Source organism: Miscanthus floridulus, unplaced genomic scaffold (assembly GCF_019320115.1).
Source record: "Miscanthus floridulus cultivar M001 unplaced genomic scaffold, ASM1932011v1 os_2617_1, whole genome shotgun sequence".
NCBI classification, from domain to species: Eukaryota; Viridiplantae; Streptophyta; class Magnoliopsida; order Poales; family Poaceae; genus Miscanthus; species Miscanthus floridulus.
In genome coordinates this window covers 51,535-67,461 of record NW_027098407.1, presented here as the reverse complement: position 1 = coordinate 67,461, position 15,927 = coordinate 51,535, and positions in this window count along the sequence as shown.

The window sequence follows — 15,927 nt, the reverse complement described above, 5'->3', positions numbered from 1 at the left end:
GAACACCTTGTAACACACACACACGCACATCCCTGTCGCCTAAGAGCAACGTCTCAGACGACCCACATGACACCTTGCCGAGACCTGGGACTAGCTCCCTCTCTCCCTAGCTTGTAACCCTCTACTATGAGCACTTCGGTGCAAGGAATACAAGATCGATCTCTCAGACTGGACGTAGGACGTCGATTGCCTGAATCAGTATAAACCTTGTGTCTCTTTGCATCACCATCCGAGATTAGGGGCACATAGTTCAAATTCACTGGTTGGTTGAGGACCCCTCGGTCCAAAACACCGACAGTTGGCGCGCCAGGTAGGGGCCTCTGCATGTCAGTTTCGTCATCCCAGCAGGTCCCGGATGGCAGACCCCGTACGACCATTGCGTCTCGGCACGATGGTTTGGTTTGGGAGCCTAGAGTTCATGTCCCTAGGGCATAAGTATGACATGGTACTCCTCACTCCTCGAGCCCCACCAACCGACGATGAAGTCACGCACCGACAGCCCAGGCGCAGGCGGTGCCCGGGCGGCCGCTCTCGCCGTGCTCGCCAGGCATGACGCGAGCAAGACCACCCCGACGCTACATGAATCTGGGGTGGTATGCCGCTCCCCGCCGATATCCTATGACTAGCTGTTGGCACAGGGTCCTTGGCTGGGGACCTGTCTAGCCTGAGCTTGGACAAAGGAAAATCGCCGGTGGCGCGCGGTGATGCCCAATCGTCAAGATCCGCTCCACCACTCCCTGAGAAGCCGATCCCGGTGGAGCAGAGTCGGGCGACGGCACTGTCCCCATTCCCCTTTGGGTTGAGAAATGCCGCCGCCTCTCACGCCTATGCTTACACTGCCGCTCACGAGGATCCCTCGGAATGCCGCCAACAATTCACCCTCGACTTCGACACCACTAAGTCGACCCACGCCTACGCCGATTCCTTGGAGGAGGACGAGGCATGGGCTGGGGCAGATTTCTCTAGACTCCGTGACCCTAAAACCATGCGCCACTTCTTGACCGCAAGCGAGTACTGCTTTGGCTACTCCGACTCTGACGATGAAGGCACCTACGAGCCCACTCGCGAGTGTTTTCACGTCGGGCTCGGGATGCCGAGAGCAGGCGAGGAGGATGAGGGGGTAGGTAGCCGTTCCCTGCTTCACCCAGGTGCGGGCGCCGCCACGCCTCTACGCATTGTCCCACCGGCCGCACGAAATGAGACCCCCGCCCTTGCGCGACCTCAACGCCTAGACCTGGAACAACTCCGTGAGCTCCAGGCCAAGGTCGAATAAGACCAACTCCTTCTGCGGCAGCTTCAAGACACTCTCGAACAGGAACAGTGAGGTCACGGTGAAGGCGGGGGAGCCCGACGGAGGGCCTGCGATGTGCACCACCGCATCCATGACAACTAAGGGAGTGAGCAACCCCTAGTCTTCAATCATGCTAGCCAGAACATCACGGCTGTGGTAATGCTGGTCCGTGCAATGCTCGAGCCTTCTATCACGGAGGGGCGGTGGGTCCGCGGTGAGCTCCAGGATCTTCTAGAGACCGCCGTGGTTCAGCAGGCCGAGAGTTCTGCCTCCCGACGGCATGGGGGTGTCTCGAACCTGCCCATGGCACTGCCTCGGCAGGACAGGGAGACCTCGGCTCGTCCCAAGCCCGCTCGAGCGCTGATAGCCCATAGGGTCCCCGTGCTTCTGGCGCCTAGCTCGAGCACCTTCCTCCCTCACAAATCCACGACTGGCGTGACTTTGTTAGGATCTTCATCGGGAACTTTCAAGGCACATACGTGCGCCCTAGGAATTCCTAGGACCTTAAAAGCTGTCGCCAGAAGCCAAACGAGTCTCTCCGAGACTTTATCCGGTGCTTCTCCAAACAGTGCACCAAGTTGCCCAGCGTCGGTGACTCAGAGATCATCTAGGCTTTCCTCTCTGGCACCACCTGTCGAGACCTGGTTCAGGAGTTAGGTCGGAATGTGCCGCACACCGCTGCTGCGCTCCTCGACATCGCCACCAACTTCGCCTCAGGCGAAGAGGCTGTTGGAGCCATCTTCCCCGACAGCGACACCAAGGGTAAGCGGAGAGACAAGGCCCCCGAGGCCTCAGCCTCCCACCTCCCCAAGAGAAAGAAAAAGGGGTGCCTGGGGAAGTAGGAGATCCTAGAGACTGATCTGGTTGCGGTCGCAGAACGCAAGAACCCCCGAGGCTTCAAAGGCCCTAGGCCTTTCGACGACATGCTCAAGAAACCCTACCCTTACCACCAGGGCCTGGTCAAGCATGCTCTCGAGGATTGCTCCATGCTGTGGTGTTACTACGACAGGCTCGGGCTCCCCGACGATGATGCTAAGCAGAAGGGCACCGGCGATTGGGACGAGGACAAGGACAACGGTTTCCCCGAGGTACGCAATGCCTTCATGATCTTTGGTGGACCCTCGGTGTGCCTTACGGCACGGCAGCGCAAGAGGGAGTGCTGAGAAGTCTTCTTGATCAAGGTGGCCACCCCCCGGTACCTCGACTGGTCTTGGGAGGCGATCACCTTCGATCAAGACGACCACCCTGACCATGTACCGAATCCCAGGCAGTACCCACTGGTCGTCGACCTGATCATCGGCAACACTCGACTATCCAAGGTGTTGATGGATAGAGGAAGTGGCCTCAATATCCTCTACGCCAACACCCTGGAGCTCTTGGAGATCGACCAGTCGAGGCTCCAGGGCGACATCGCACCCTTCCACGGCATCATGCCAGGGAAGCGCACACGACCCCTCGGGCGCATCGACCTTCTCGTCTGCTTCGGCACCCCCTCCAACTACCACAAGGAAGTCCTTACCTTCGAGGTAGTCGGGTTCGGGGGAGCCTATCACGCCATCCTGGGGCGGCCGTGCTACGCCAAGTTCATTGCAGTCCCCAACTATACCTACCTCAAGCTCAAGATGCCGGGCCCCAGCGGCATCATCATGATTGAGTCCATGTATGAACATGCATACGACTACGACATCGAGTGCATTGAGTATGTCAAGGCTCTTGCGGAGGCCGAGACCCTCATAGCCCACCTTAACCAACTCAGTGGCAAGGCGCCTGACTCCAAGCATCGCATAGGGGCGTTAGAGCCCATGGAGGCCATCAAACTCGTCTTGGTCGACCTCGCCTACCTCGATGACCGAGCGCTAAGGATCAGTGCCACCCTCGACATCAAATAGGAAGCCGTGCTCATCGACTTCCTCCATGCGAATGCTGACATATTCGCATGGAGTCCCTCGAACATGCCAGGCATACCGAAGGAGGTCACCGAGCACACCCTGGACATCCAAGCCGGGTCTAGACCGGCGAGGCAACGCCTGCACCGCTTTGACGAGGAGAAGCGCAGGGTCATCGGAGAGGAGTTATAGAAACTCTTGGCGGCCAGGTTCATTAAGGAAGTGTCCCACCCAGAGTGGTTGGCTAACCCTGTGTTAGTCAAGAAGAAAAATGGGAAATGGAGGATGTGTGTAGATTACACCAGTTTGAACAAAGCCTGTCCAAAGGTCCCCTTCCCATTACCCTGAATTGATCAAATCGTTGATTCCACTGTAGGGCGCGAGACCCTATCTTTCCTTGATGCGTATTCTGGCTACCATCAAATCAAGATGAAAGAGTCCGACCAGCTCATGACTTCTTTCATTACACCATTCGGCATGTACTGCTACGTGACGATGCCCTTCGGCCTCAGAAATGCAGGTGCCACATACCAGCGGTGCATGACCTAGGTCTTTGGCGACAACATTGGGCGGACCGTCGAGGCCTACGTGGACGACATCGTGGTCAAGACCAGAAAGGCCGAGGATCTCGTCGATGACTTGAGGATAACCTTCAAATGCCTTAGAGAGAAGGGCATCAAGTTCAATCCCGAGAAGTGTGTGTTTGGGGTCCCCCAAGGCATGCTCTTGGGGTTCATAGTCTCAGAACGCGGCATCGAAGCCAACCCAGAGAAGGTCTTAGCCATAACCGGCATGGGACCAATCAGAGACCTCAAGGGAGTATAGAGGGTCATGGGATGCCTTGCAGCCCTAAGCCACTTCATCTCGCGCCTCGGTGAAAAAGGTTTGCCTCTGTACCAACTCTTGAGAAAATCCGAGCATTTTTCTTAGACCCCCGAGGTCAAAGAAGCCCTCGACAGACTCAAGACGCTGCTCACAAATCCTCCCATCCTGGTACCCCCAGCCAGGGACGAGGCCCTCTTACTCTACGTTGCCGCAACGACCCAAGTGGTCAGCGCTGTTATAGTGGTAGAGAGGCAGGAAGAGGGGCATGCTCTACCCACCCAACGTCCTGTTTATTTCATCAGTGAGGTGCTCTCTGAGACCAAAGCACGCTACCCCCACATCCAGAAGCTGATCTACGATGTGGTCCTGGCCCGGCGCAAATTGCGTCACTACTTTGAGTTGCACCTAGTGACTATGGTATCATCTTTCCCCCTGGGCAAGATAGTTAATAACTAGGAAGCCTCAGGTAGGATAGCCAAGTGGGCCATCGAGCTTATGGGGGAAACCTTGACTTTTGTGCCTCGAAAAGCGATCAAGTCTCAGGTCTTGGCCGATTTCGTGGCCGAGTGGACAGACACCCAACTGCCACCTGCTCAAATTCAAACGGAGTGCTGGACCCTGTACTTCGACAGATCCCCAACGAAGACCGGGGCAGGCGTAGGTCTACTCTTCATCTCGCCCCTCGGAGTACACATGCGCTACATGGTGCGACTCCACTTCGCCACCTCCAACAACGTGGCCGAGTATGAGGCCCTCATCAACGGCTTACAAGTCACCATCGAACTTGGGGCATGGTGCCTCAACGTTCGAGGTGACTCACGGCTCGTCATAGATCAAGTGATGAAGGAATCAAATTGCCTCGACCCCAAAATGGAGGCTTACTGCAAGTTGGTACGACGCCTAGAAGGCAAGTTCGATGGTCTCGAACTAAATCATGTCGCGCAGAAGTACAACGAGGCCGCCGACGAGCTAGCAAAGATGGCCTCGGCATAGGCCCCGGTCTCCTCGAACGTCTTTGCTAGAGACCTCCACAAACCTTCCATTTGCTACACCTCGACAATAGAGGAGGGCCCACCTATGGAACCCATGGCAAAGCCCAATGCCCCCTCTGCTGCCGAGACCCCCTCGACCAAGCCCGAGGTCATGGAGGTCAACATCAAGCCTCCGTAGACTGATCAGGACGCAGATTGGCAAGTCCCGTTCCTCGATTGGCTTGATCGGGGGGAGCTCCCTGACGACAGAACCAAAGCACGACAGCTTGTGCGCCGAGCCAAGACCTATGCCCTCTACAATGACAAATTGTATAGGCAAAGTCCCTCAGGTGTCCTCCAACGATGTATCAGTTCTGAGGCGGGCCAAGCCCTGCTTTGGGGCTTACACGTAGGCGCCTGTGGGCACCATGCGGCGCCTCAGACGCTCGTAGGGGACGCTTTCCGCCAAGGGTTCACTGGCCGACGGCGGTCGCCGATGCTACCAAGCTAGTACGCTCTTGCGAAGGATGCCAGTACTATGCTCAGCAGACTCATCTCTCGGCCCTAGCCCTGCAAACCATCCCCATCACATGGTCATTCGCCGTGTGGGGGCTCGACATGGTCGGGCCTCTGCAAAAGGCCCCTAGGGGCTACACCCATCTACTGGTATCAATCGACAAGTTCTCCAAATGGATCGAGGCTCGCCCGATCAATCGAATCAAATCCAAGCAGGCGGTGCTGTTCTTCACTGACATTATCCACAGGTTTGGGGTCCCCAACACCATCATCACTGACAACGGGACGCAGTTCACCGGCAAAAAGTTCTTGACGTTTTGCGACGACCACCACATCCGTGTGGCCTGGTCAGCCATAGGACATCCAAGGACCAACGGCCAAGTAGAGCGTGCCAACGGCATGATCCTACAAGGCCTCAAGCCAAGGATTCACAACCGGTTGAAAAAGTTTGGCAAGAAATGGCTTGCCGAACTCCCGTCGGTGATCTGGAGCCTAAGGAACACTCCAAGCCAAGCCACGGGGTTCATGCCTTTCTTCATAGTCTATGGGGCCAAGGCCATCCTCCCCACCGACTTGGAATATGGTTCCCCGAGGCTATAAGCCTATAACGAACAAAGTAACCGCACCACCTGAGAGGACGCCCTTGATCAACTGGAGGAAGCCCGAGACATCGCGCTACTACACTCGGCCAAATACCAGCAGGGCCTATGGTGCTATTAGGCCCGACATGTCCAAGGCTGAGACTTGAAGGTAGGCGACCTGGTGTTGAAGCTAGCATAGAGCAACAAGGGTCGCCACAAGCTAACCCCGCCATGGGAAGGACCGTACATCATCGCCCAAGTACTGAATCTCGGGACCTATAAGCTGGCCAACGAGAAGGGCGAAGTCTTCACCAATGCTTGGAACATAGAACAGCTATGTCGCTTTTATCCCTAAATTTCCAAGCATTGTATATGTCATTTCTCGAAATACAATTAAAAAGCGTTCTTTAGTTGGTCTAATTTTTCGAGAAACCCCCTGAGCCCATCGTAGGTCTCGGTAGTACAGTAACATGACAAGGGAGACTCAGCTCTGCCTCGGCAGAACCAAGCCTCCCTCAGGGGCTAGATGGGGGACTCCCCCTAGGTCCCATGCACCATTCTTCAGTTGTTTTTCGCAAAAATTCCTACGCCAAGACTCTAGCAGGCTCTGATGAATCAGTTGTAAAAACTCCTTGGACCAAGGTTTGTTTCCTAAGCAAGAGGCCGGTAGAGTTGCGAGACGGCCTATGCCCCTAGGCTACGGCACTCCCTCACTACCTCTCGCTCAAGGGATGGCTTAGGCCCCAAGGGGGTGTTTTGCAAACGAAATCCGATCAGGAGCAACAGAGGGCAGAGGCTCGGAAACATAAGAAAAATAACTAAGAGACACAAATACTTCAAAAATAAAGGCCTCGATGGCCACAAGCATTACGATACAAAAAATAACCCCTACTCTATTTTTACATAGCCCCCGGGGCTCAGATCAAGGCTCAGGGCCTTCAGCACCGGCAGATGGTAAGGGAGGAACCACCTCCTCTTCGAAGAGCGTCGCCAGCACCGTGCCAGGGCCTTCCGCCGCCTCTATCAGCTTCGTGACCACCGCGTCCGCCTCCTCCTCATCATCAGGTAGGACATACCCATCGCTGATGGCCGGGAGGTCGACGCTGACGTAGTGAGAAGAGATGATGGCCAGCGCGCGCTTGACACCCGTGTGCAGTGCTCCTCGGAGTCGCTCATGCATCTAGTTGCTTAGTGCGATCAAACGGCTCCCCAGGGAGCTGCCTGACTGAACCCCTTCAACCTCTAGGGCCTCATAGGCAGAAAGGGTAGCACGCTTCAGTGCTTCGTGCTCCCCGATCTTGGTCTCGAGCACCGTCTGCACCACGCTAGAAGCCTCGGTCGCCCGAGTAACCTCCGCCTCTGACTCTGCACCGCAGAAAATGGAATGAGGTCAAGCGAGAGAAAAAACAAGGGAGTTAGGGGCAGAAACCCACGGAACTCACCCTTGGCCTTCTGCTCCCAGCGTCGGGTCTCGACCTAACAGGCCTCGGTTTTCTCCTTCCAGCATAGGGCCTCGGCCCTAGAAGCCTTGGCCTCCTCCTTCAAGCGGTGGGCCTCGACCCGAGAAGCCTTGGCCGCCCTAGAAGCTTCACTCCCCAGCTCTGCGTCACGCAAGGGAGTTAGGGAGTGAACATAAGAAAAAGAAAATAAAATGAGGGGACTAAAACTCACCCTCAATTGTCCCCCTCCAAACCACAGCCTCGGTCCACGAGGCCTCAGCTGCAGCAAGGGCCTCATCCAAGGCACCTTTCGTCAGCTGGTGCGCCCTCTGTTCCGCCCCCAGCTGCCCCGCGAGATCTGCGGCCAAGGCCATAGCTTCAACGGCTCGGCCCTTGAAGGCATCCCAATCTCTGACCGTGCGGGTGAGATCCTCCTCCAACTCCTTCACCCGTGCCACCAGAGGGGCGAGCTGCGTCTGGGCCATGGCCGCCTTGGCCTTCATGTCGGCACAACGAAGGCGAAGGTCCTCTACCTCTGTGCTCCACACCGACAGGAGCTCGTTGGCGCCGAAAAGAAGGCCCTTCTGCCGCTAAAGCTGGTCCCAGACGCCCCTCTCCCACCGGAGAAAGACCGACTTCCTGAGGGACCGGGTATCGAGCTCCTAGGCGACTCTGGGCAGTTTGTCGGCCACCACGGACAGCGCCGTCCATAGCGACCGCTCCACTAGCTGGCAGTATTGCTCGAAGGTGCCCTAGTGCCTGCCCTTGGCCATGTCCTCGAGGGCGAACAGAGGCTCCCCCTCAGGGTCGTCCTGGCTCCGCCATAGTACCCACGGGTGATCCCACCCATAAGGCTCGAGTCGCACCTACATAAGGGCTGAGCTTCCCTCGTCCAAGAGTGGCGCCGGCTGCTCCACGGCATCGGTCTCCTCGGCATCGACCACCTCCCACACCCGGGAAGTATCATCAGAGGAGATCGGATAGACCTCCGCCTCCCGGGCGCTCTCTCACAACAACGGCGGGCCCTAAACCAAGGGCGCCACTGAGGCCTCTACCGCCTTCATCACCGCCTCCTTGACAAACGGCCTCGCCGCCATCACGATGGCCTTGGTGATCTCGGGGGCTCTGGCCTCTGCAATTATGGCCTCGATGGTCTTGGGGGCTTTGGCCTCCGCCATCGTGGCCTCGGTAGACGCAGAGACACCAACCGCGGCCACTGCAGTCTCGGCGGTCTTGGGTGCCCTGTCCTCCATCGACTCAGCCTCGGAGACCCCAGGGGCCTCGGCAACCAAGGGCATGCCGGCCCCATCCGACTCGTGAGCCTCGCCCCCACGAGGTGGAAGCGCTCCCTCCCTCGTCTATGTAGGGGCCGCCTCGGCAACCCCTCCTTGGGCGGCCGACCCCTTTGGGTCGACCCTCGCCGACGCCACGCCATGTTGGATAGCGGCTTGTGCCTCCTCCACCCAGTGGGTGGAGGAGCCGGGGCTCGCCTTAAGCGCCTTAAGGGGCGCCAAGGGGAGCTCATCCGCAGGCCACTTCTGACTAAGGAAAAATAACCTACAGGGTCAGCGCGAGACCAAAAAAGTGAATGGAAGGAACTATGACCCTACCAAAAATACACTTACCTTGATTAGGGCGGTAGCCGCTTCGCCACGGCAAACCTCGTCCGCAACGGTGGAGGCGGCGGCAGAGGCATTGCCTCCGTATCCATCGGCGCCGATCGGTCCTTAATGGACCCCGGAGCCCCTTCGGTCCTCTGCGGGGGCGGTGGCGTCGTCTCCACCGCCACTCGCTCCACCACGGCCGCCGAGCCCACCGGGCTGACAGCGCGTTTGTCCAATGCCCATGCCTCGAGTGTGTCAGCCTCGGCCCTGGAGCGGGCAACCATCGGCCCTGGGTCCGTTTCTCCTCCTCCTCCCGGGAGTGCCGGGCTGCTTGCCGACACCCCGGGCGCCACCTCCACTACGTCAGGAAGGTGGTCCAGGGGACCTCGCCCCAGCTCGCCCCCGTTATCCCTGTCTGAGGCCTCCGTCGACAGCGACATCGACGGGGATTCCTCCAGCGGGAGACCCTCCTTCCTTTGTTGGTGGCAGCGCTTATCCAGCTCCTCGCGCGCGAGGAGTTGCTTCGTGCGTTTCGCCGCCTTGGTGTCTTTCCATTTTTTCTACGCGTCGGCATGCGCGCGGTTGATCACTCACCGCCTCATGTCCTCGGGAATGGGTAGAGGAGAGGAGCGCACGTCCCTCATCCCCTGTAAGAATGATGAAACACCGCATAAGGAAACAAGGGGTAAGGGGAGATTGAGGAGGCTCGGAGGCTACAGCGGCACACAACTTACCAGCAAAAGGAACCCTCACGATGGCCGCATCGCGATAGGGGTGAAGTTGCCACCCCTCAGCTTCGCCTCTACCATCTCCCCCACCTGACGAAGAATTTCCTCATCGGAAAGGGCAGAGGAGGACATCCGGGTGCCCTCAATGGGCACACCCGGCTTCATCTCGAACAGCCGCCGGCACTGAGCCATCAGTGGTAGCACCCTCCAATGGTGGAAGGCGGCCACGACCACAGCCACGGTGAGACCGTGGCCCTATAGCCTCGCCAGCCCCTCCAGAAGTGGCTGCAGCTTGGGCTGGTCGTCCTTTGGGACGCCGTACTTCCACCTCTCCGGGCAACTCCCCACAATCCGCCCGGTGTAGGGGGGAAGTCCTCCATTGTCATTGCGGAGGTAGAACCAACTCGTGTACCACCGGCAATTGGAGGACGGGAGTTGGGCTAGGATGTAGAGGTGCAGGCGGTCCTAACGCACTTGGAGGGTGCAGCCGCCGACCCTCGTCGCCTTCCTCTTACCTGACGTGCCCGTTGGCTTGGTAGTATGCCCCGCTCGGAACAGGTGGAGCCACAACTCCCAATGGGGAGCAATCCCCAAATACCCCTCGCAGACAGCAACAAAGATAGCCGCCTGAGCGATAGAGTTGGGATTGAAGTTGTGGAGCTCCACACCGTAGTAGTGCGGGAGTGCCCACATAAACCGATCCACTAGGACACCAAGGCCACGCTCATGGAAGGAGACGAAGCTCACGATGTAGCCGTCGTGAGGCCTTGGCTCTGGCTTGCCGTACGGAGCAATCCACTCCGGCCTGCTAGGGTCTGTCACCGGGCGAAGGAGTCCACCATCGACAAGTGACTGGAGCATCTCCTCGGTGACGTCCGATGGGTCCTAGGGGTCCGCCTCGACAATGACGATGTCGCCGGCCATGGGTGCGATGGAGGAATCGGGTGCGGCGGTGAGTTTCTTCTCTCTCTCCCACGCTCTCACTTTCTCCCTAGGCTCGCTCTTCTCTCCTCTTCTTCCCGGCACCCGATGCTCTAGCGATGGCTTGACGGAGGTAGTGCTGATGCAGGCAAGGTAAGATGAGGAGGGGTGGGACCCTTTGGGTATTTATGCAGGGAGGAGGCGAAACAAACGAGCGACAAAATCGGGGAGGTTTTCCCCCCAATCCGGCGCAGTTAACCACGAGCCGATTTTGTCGGCCCACACGCCCACGTCTCCTGCATTAAATGCGAGGACGGTTACATCCCATCCACCATGTCATGCTCCTTGGGTACCTGTGAGGCTCCTTGGCTACCAAGCGGGGCACCACCTAGCTGAGACATGCCGATCTCGTGCTACGGCCATTCGTCCCACTGGCCATGCTGTCCATGGAAGCCCGAGGGTTCATCATCATTGTCATCGTCCTCTTCCTCGTCCTCAGTTGCAGGGTCCTTCCCAGCGCTATGATGTGGTTGAAAGCTCTAGTTTGGTTTTGGTTAATTAATGAAACCCTAAGTGCTAACCTAGTTTATCAAAATGATCATGAGATAGGTAGCACTACTCTAAGTGATGAAGCAATGATGAAGATCATGACATTGGTGATGATCAAATGCTTGAACTTAGAAAAGAAGAAAGAGAAAAACAAAAGGCTCAAGGCAAAGGTATAAAATATAGGAGCCATTTTGTTTTAGTGATCAAGACACTTAGTGAGTGTTATCACATTTAAGATAGATAGCCGTACTATTAAGAGGAGTGAAACTCGTATTGAAATGCGGTTATCAAAGTGCCACTAGATGCTCTAACTCATTGCATATGCATTTAGGATCTAGTGGAGTGCTAACACCCTTGAAAACATTTGTGAAAATATGCTAACATATATGCACAAGGTGATACACTTGGTGGTTGGCACATTTGAGCAAGGGTAAGATACTTCACCGACGGAGTGTCCATCCGTAGAGTGTGGACAGTCCGACGGTGCCACCGACGCCCTAGATAGAAAAGTTGGAGGTCACTATAAGTGACCGGACGCTAGATCTAAATTGATCGGACGCTGGAAGTCTGGGTCCAGTCGAACTGACGGGTCAGCACAGTATCTAGGGTTTTGCACCGGACACTGAGGTGTGTCCGGTTGAGATGGACCGAACACATCCGGTCGAAGAAAACCTGGTTTGGAACCTTACTGTAAATGACCGGACGCTGGAAGTCCAGCGTCTAGTCATTTGTGCCAGAGCGTCTGGTCGCTACTTAGTCGTTGCAATCGGGTGGTTCCTGTTGAATGGACAATGACACGTGGTTTACATCAGTTGACCGAACGCTAGGTCTAGAGTCCGGTCAGTCTGACCGGAGCATCCGGTCAGCCCGCATTGTGCCTAGTGAAGGGGTACAATGGCTCTATTTGATGGGGGCTTCTATTTAAAGCCACATGGCCGGCTCAAGCTCTAACTCTTGCACATTTTCATTGACATAGCAACCTTGTGAGCTTAGCCAAAGCCCTCCCACTCATCTCCATCATTGATCCATCATCTTTGTGAGATTGGGAGAGAATCCAAGTGAATTGCTTGAGTGATTGCATCCAGAGGCACTTGGTATTCGTGTTGCGCTGTGGATTTTGCTTGTTACTCTTGGTGGTTGCCACCACCTAGACAGCTCGGTGCAACGGTGGAGGATCGGCATGAGTTGGTGATTGTTCTTGGCCGCCTTCGGTGATTGTGGGGGGAGTTGTACCTTCCTCGGCGGAGTGTCAAAATGGAACTCTAGTAAATTGCTCGTGTTATTGAGTTACCTCACTTGTGGGTAGATTCTTGTGGTGTCCAATCGTGTGGACGAGGTTTGTGAAACACCTCTTAGCCGCCAAACCACCAAGTGTTGGTCGACATAATGGGGACTAGCGTGTTGGCAAGCACGTGAACCTCAGGAGAAAAATTGATTGTCTCTTGTCATTTGCATTCTCTCGGTGATTGGCTTGATCTTTATCTTGTGATTGGTTCACTCCTCTACACGGCGGTATAACCATCCTACTCACTTGTTTATATTCTTGCAAACTAGTTGTAGCAAGCTCTTTAGTGTAATTAGATTTGAGAGCTTGCTTTACCTTTTAAGTTTGCTTAGTGGAGCTCTTTAGAGTAGAAAGACTGAGAGCTCTTAGTGAGTAGTATCATAGCAAGTTGTGTGTCTAGCTATCATTGCAACTAGAATTATTGGATAGGTGGCTTGTAACCCTCGTAGAGTTAGAGCAAGTTTGCATTATGCTATTTGTCTTACTAATCAAATTGCTCTAGTTGATTTGTAGAATTTTAAATAGGCTACTCACCCCCCTCTAGCCATATTAGGACCTTTCGAGTGGTATCAGAGTCGTGGTCACCGTTTGATTGAAGGCTTAACAACCTCGGTGTCAAATTATGGCTCAAGTTGTGTTCAACCATGTGGGGGGCAAACCACCGTTCTTTGATGGCACATGCTATGATTATTGGAAGAGAAAGATGAGGATGTATCTTGGTTCAATCAATGATCAAGTATGGGAAGTGACCGAGAATGACTATGCTATCATTGATCCTGATGATCCAACCAACCAAGATAAGATCAACAAGCAATGCAATACAATGGCTCTCAACACCATATACAATGCTATTGATTCCAAGGTGTTTGAGCAAATCAAGGATTGTGAAAGAGCAAATGAGGTGTGGAAGAGATTGGAGGAAACATATGAGGGCACACCTACGATGAAGAGTGCCAAGTTGTACATCCTTAAGGACAAGTTAATAAGTTTCAAGATGAAGGATGATAAGAGCATTCTGGAGATGTTCCATCGGCTACAAGTAATTGTCAATGACTTGAAGGCTTTGGGAGAAAAGATCAAGGATGATGATGTCTCCCATCAATTCTTGATGTGCTTACCTCCAAGATTTAAGATGTTGAGATTACTCATCATAAGAGGAGGATTGAAGGATATTACCCCTAACCAAGTACTAGGTGATGTCATGACACAAGAGACATACTGTGTGGAAAGAGAGGGGGAAGACAAGGATGACAAGAAGGAAGAAGAAGACAAGAAGAAGAAAAGCATAGCATTCAAGGCTAGCTCATCATCATCAAAGAACAAGGACAAGTCTAAGAAAGAATCAAGTGATGATGATGATCTTAGTGATATTGATGATGAAGCTATGGCTCTCTTTGTGCGCAAGATGGAAAAATTCATGAAGAAGAAGAGCTATGGTGCAAGAAAGAGAAGAGATCACACCAAGAAGAAAGAGTATGTGAGAAGATGCTACAATTGCAAAAGCCCTGATCATGTAGTAGCAAATTATCCATACAATAGTGACAATGATAAGGATGAGAAGAAGAAGCACAAGGAGGATAAGAAAGAAAAGAAGGAGAAGATGGAGAAGAGAATAACCTTCCAAAAGAAGAAGGGTGGAGGCTATGTGGTCACATGGGATAGTGATGGCTCTTCGGATAGTGATAGCTCTAGTGATGATGACAAGAAATCTATCAAAAGAGCACTAGCAAGCATCGCCATCAACAATAAGCCCTCCATCTTCGACACTCCATCGACGTGCCTCATGGAAAAACCTACCAAGGTAAAATATGATGTGAGTGATGATGATGAATGTGAAAGTGATGCTTGTAGGAGTGATGATGATGAGGAGTACTCCAAGGAGGAGCTCATGGACATGTGTGAGCAAGTGCATACTTGCTTTGAGATGAAGAGAAAGGAGTGCAAGGAATTGAACAAGAAAGTCAAATTTCTTAAGCAATCCCTTGATGAGCTTAATGCCACCCATGAGAGGCTAATGGAAGCCCATAAGAAGCTTGGCAAAGCTCACTCTAAGCTTAAAAAGGCTCACTCCTCTCTCATTGAGCAAATCAAGGAGGAAGCCAAGAAGGAGCAAGTGATAGTAACATGTGATGTGGGACTAACATGTGATCTTATTGATGAATCTTTTCATGAACCCATTATTGTTGCTCCCACTAACACTTCTTATAGCACTACAACTTCCACTTCACCTATGAATGATACATCACTAATGGTGGAAAATGAAACCCTCAAGAAGGAGGTGAATGAGCTCACTCGTGCCTTAGGCAATGCCTATGGTGGAGAAGCCCACTTGCTAAAGTGCTTGGGTAGTCAAAGATTTTCTCTCAACAAAGAGGGATTAGGCTATACCCCTAAGAAAGTCAAGGCAGTCTTTGTCACTCCCAAAGCTAGCTTTATGAAGGGCAATGGTCGATTTTGCAATAGATGCAAGCAAGTTGGGCATATAGAGCAAAATTGCAAGACTAACAAGAACAAGCTACCTAATGTATCATCAATCAAATTTAATTCTTGTTACATGCTTTATAAGGGTGCCAATGGTGTGAAGGCTAAGTTCATTGGTACACCAATTGTGGGTCCAAAGAAGAAGGCCATTTGGGTACTAAAGACCTTAGTGACTAACCTACAAGGACCCAAGGAAGTTTGGGTATCTAAAAAGAATTGATCTTCTTTTGTAGGTAAATTATAAAGCTGGAGGAAGGCATTGGGTGCTTGATAGTGGGTGCACACAACACATGATCCGGTGATTCAAGAATGTTTAATTCAATCAATGAAAGCAAGAGCAATGGGATTGATAGTATCACATTTGGTGACAATGGCAAAGGCAAGGTCAAAGGGCTTTGTAAGATTGCAATATCCAATGATTTGAGCATTTCCAATGTGCTATTTGTAGAAAGCTTGAACTTCAACCTATTGTTGGTAGCTTAATTGTGTGATCTTGGTTTCAAGTGCATATTTGGTGTGGATGATGTAGAGATCATAAGTGTAGATGGCTCTAACTTGATATTCAAAGGATTTAGATATGAGAATCTATACTTAGTTGATTTCAATGCTAGAGAAGCTCAATTGTCAATATGTTTGATCACTAAGTCTAGCATGGGTTGGTTATAGCATAGAAGGCTTGGTCATGTTGGAATGAAACAATTGAATAAGTTGATTAAGCATGATTTAGTTAGAGGATTGAAAGATGTCACATTTGAGAAGGACAAACTATGTAGTGCATGTCAAGCTAGAAAGCAAGTTGGTAATACACATCCTAAGAAGAGCATGATGAGCACATCTAAGGCATTTGAGT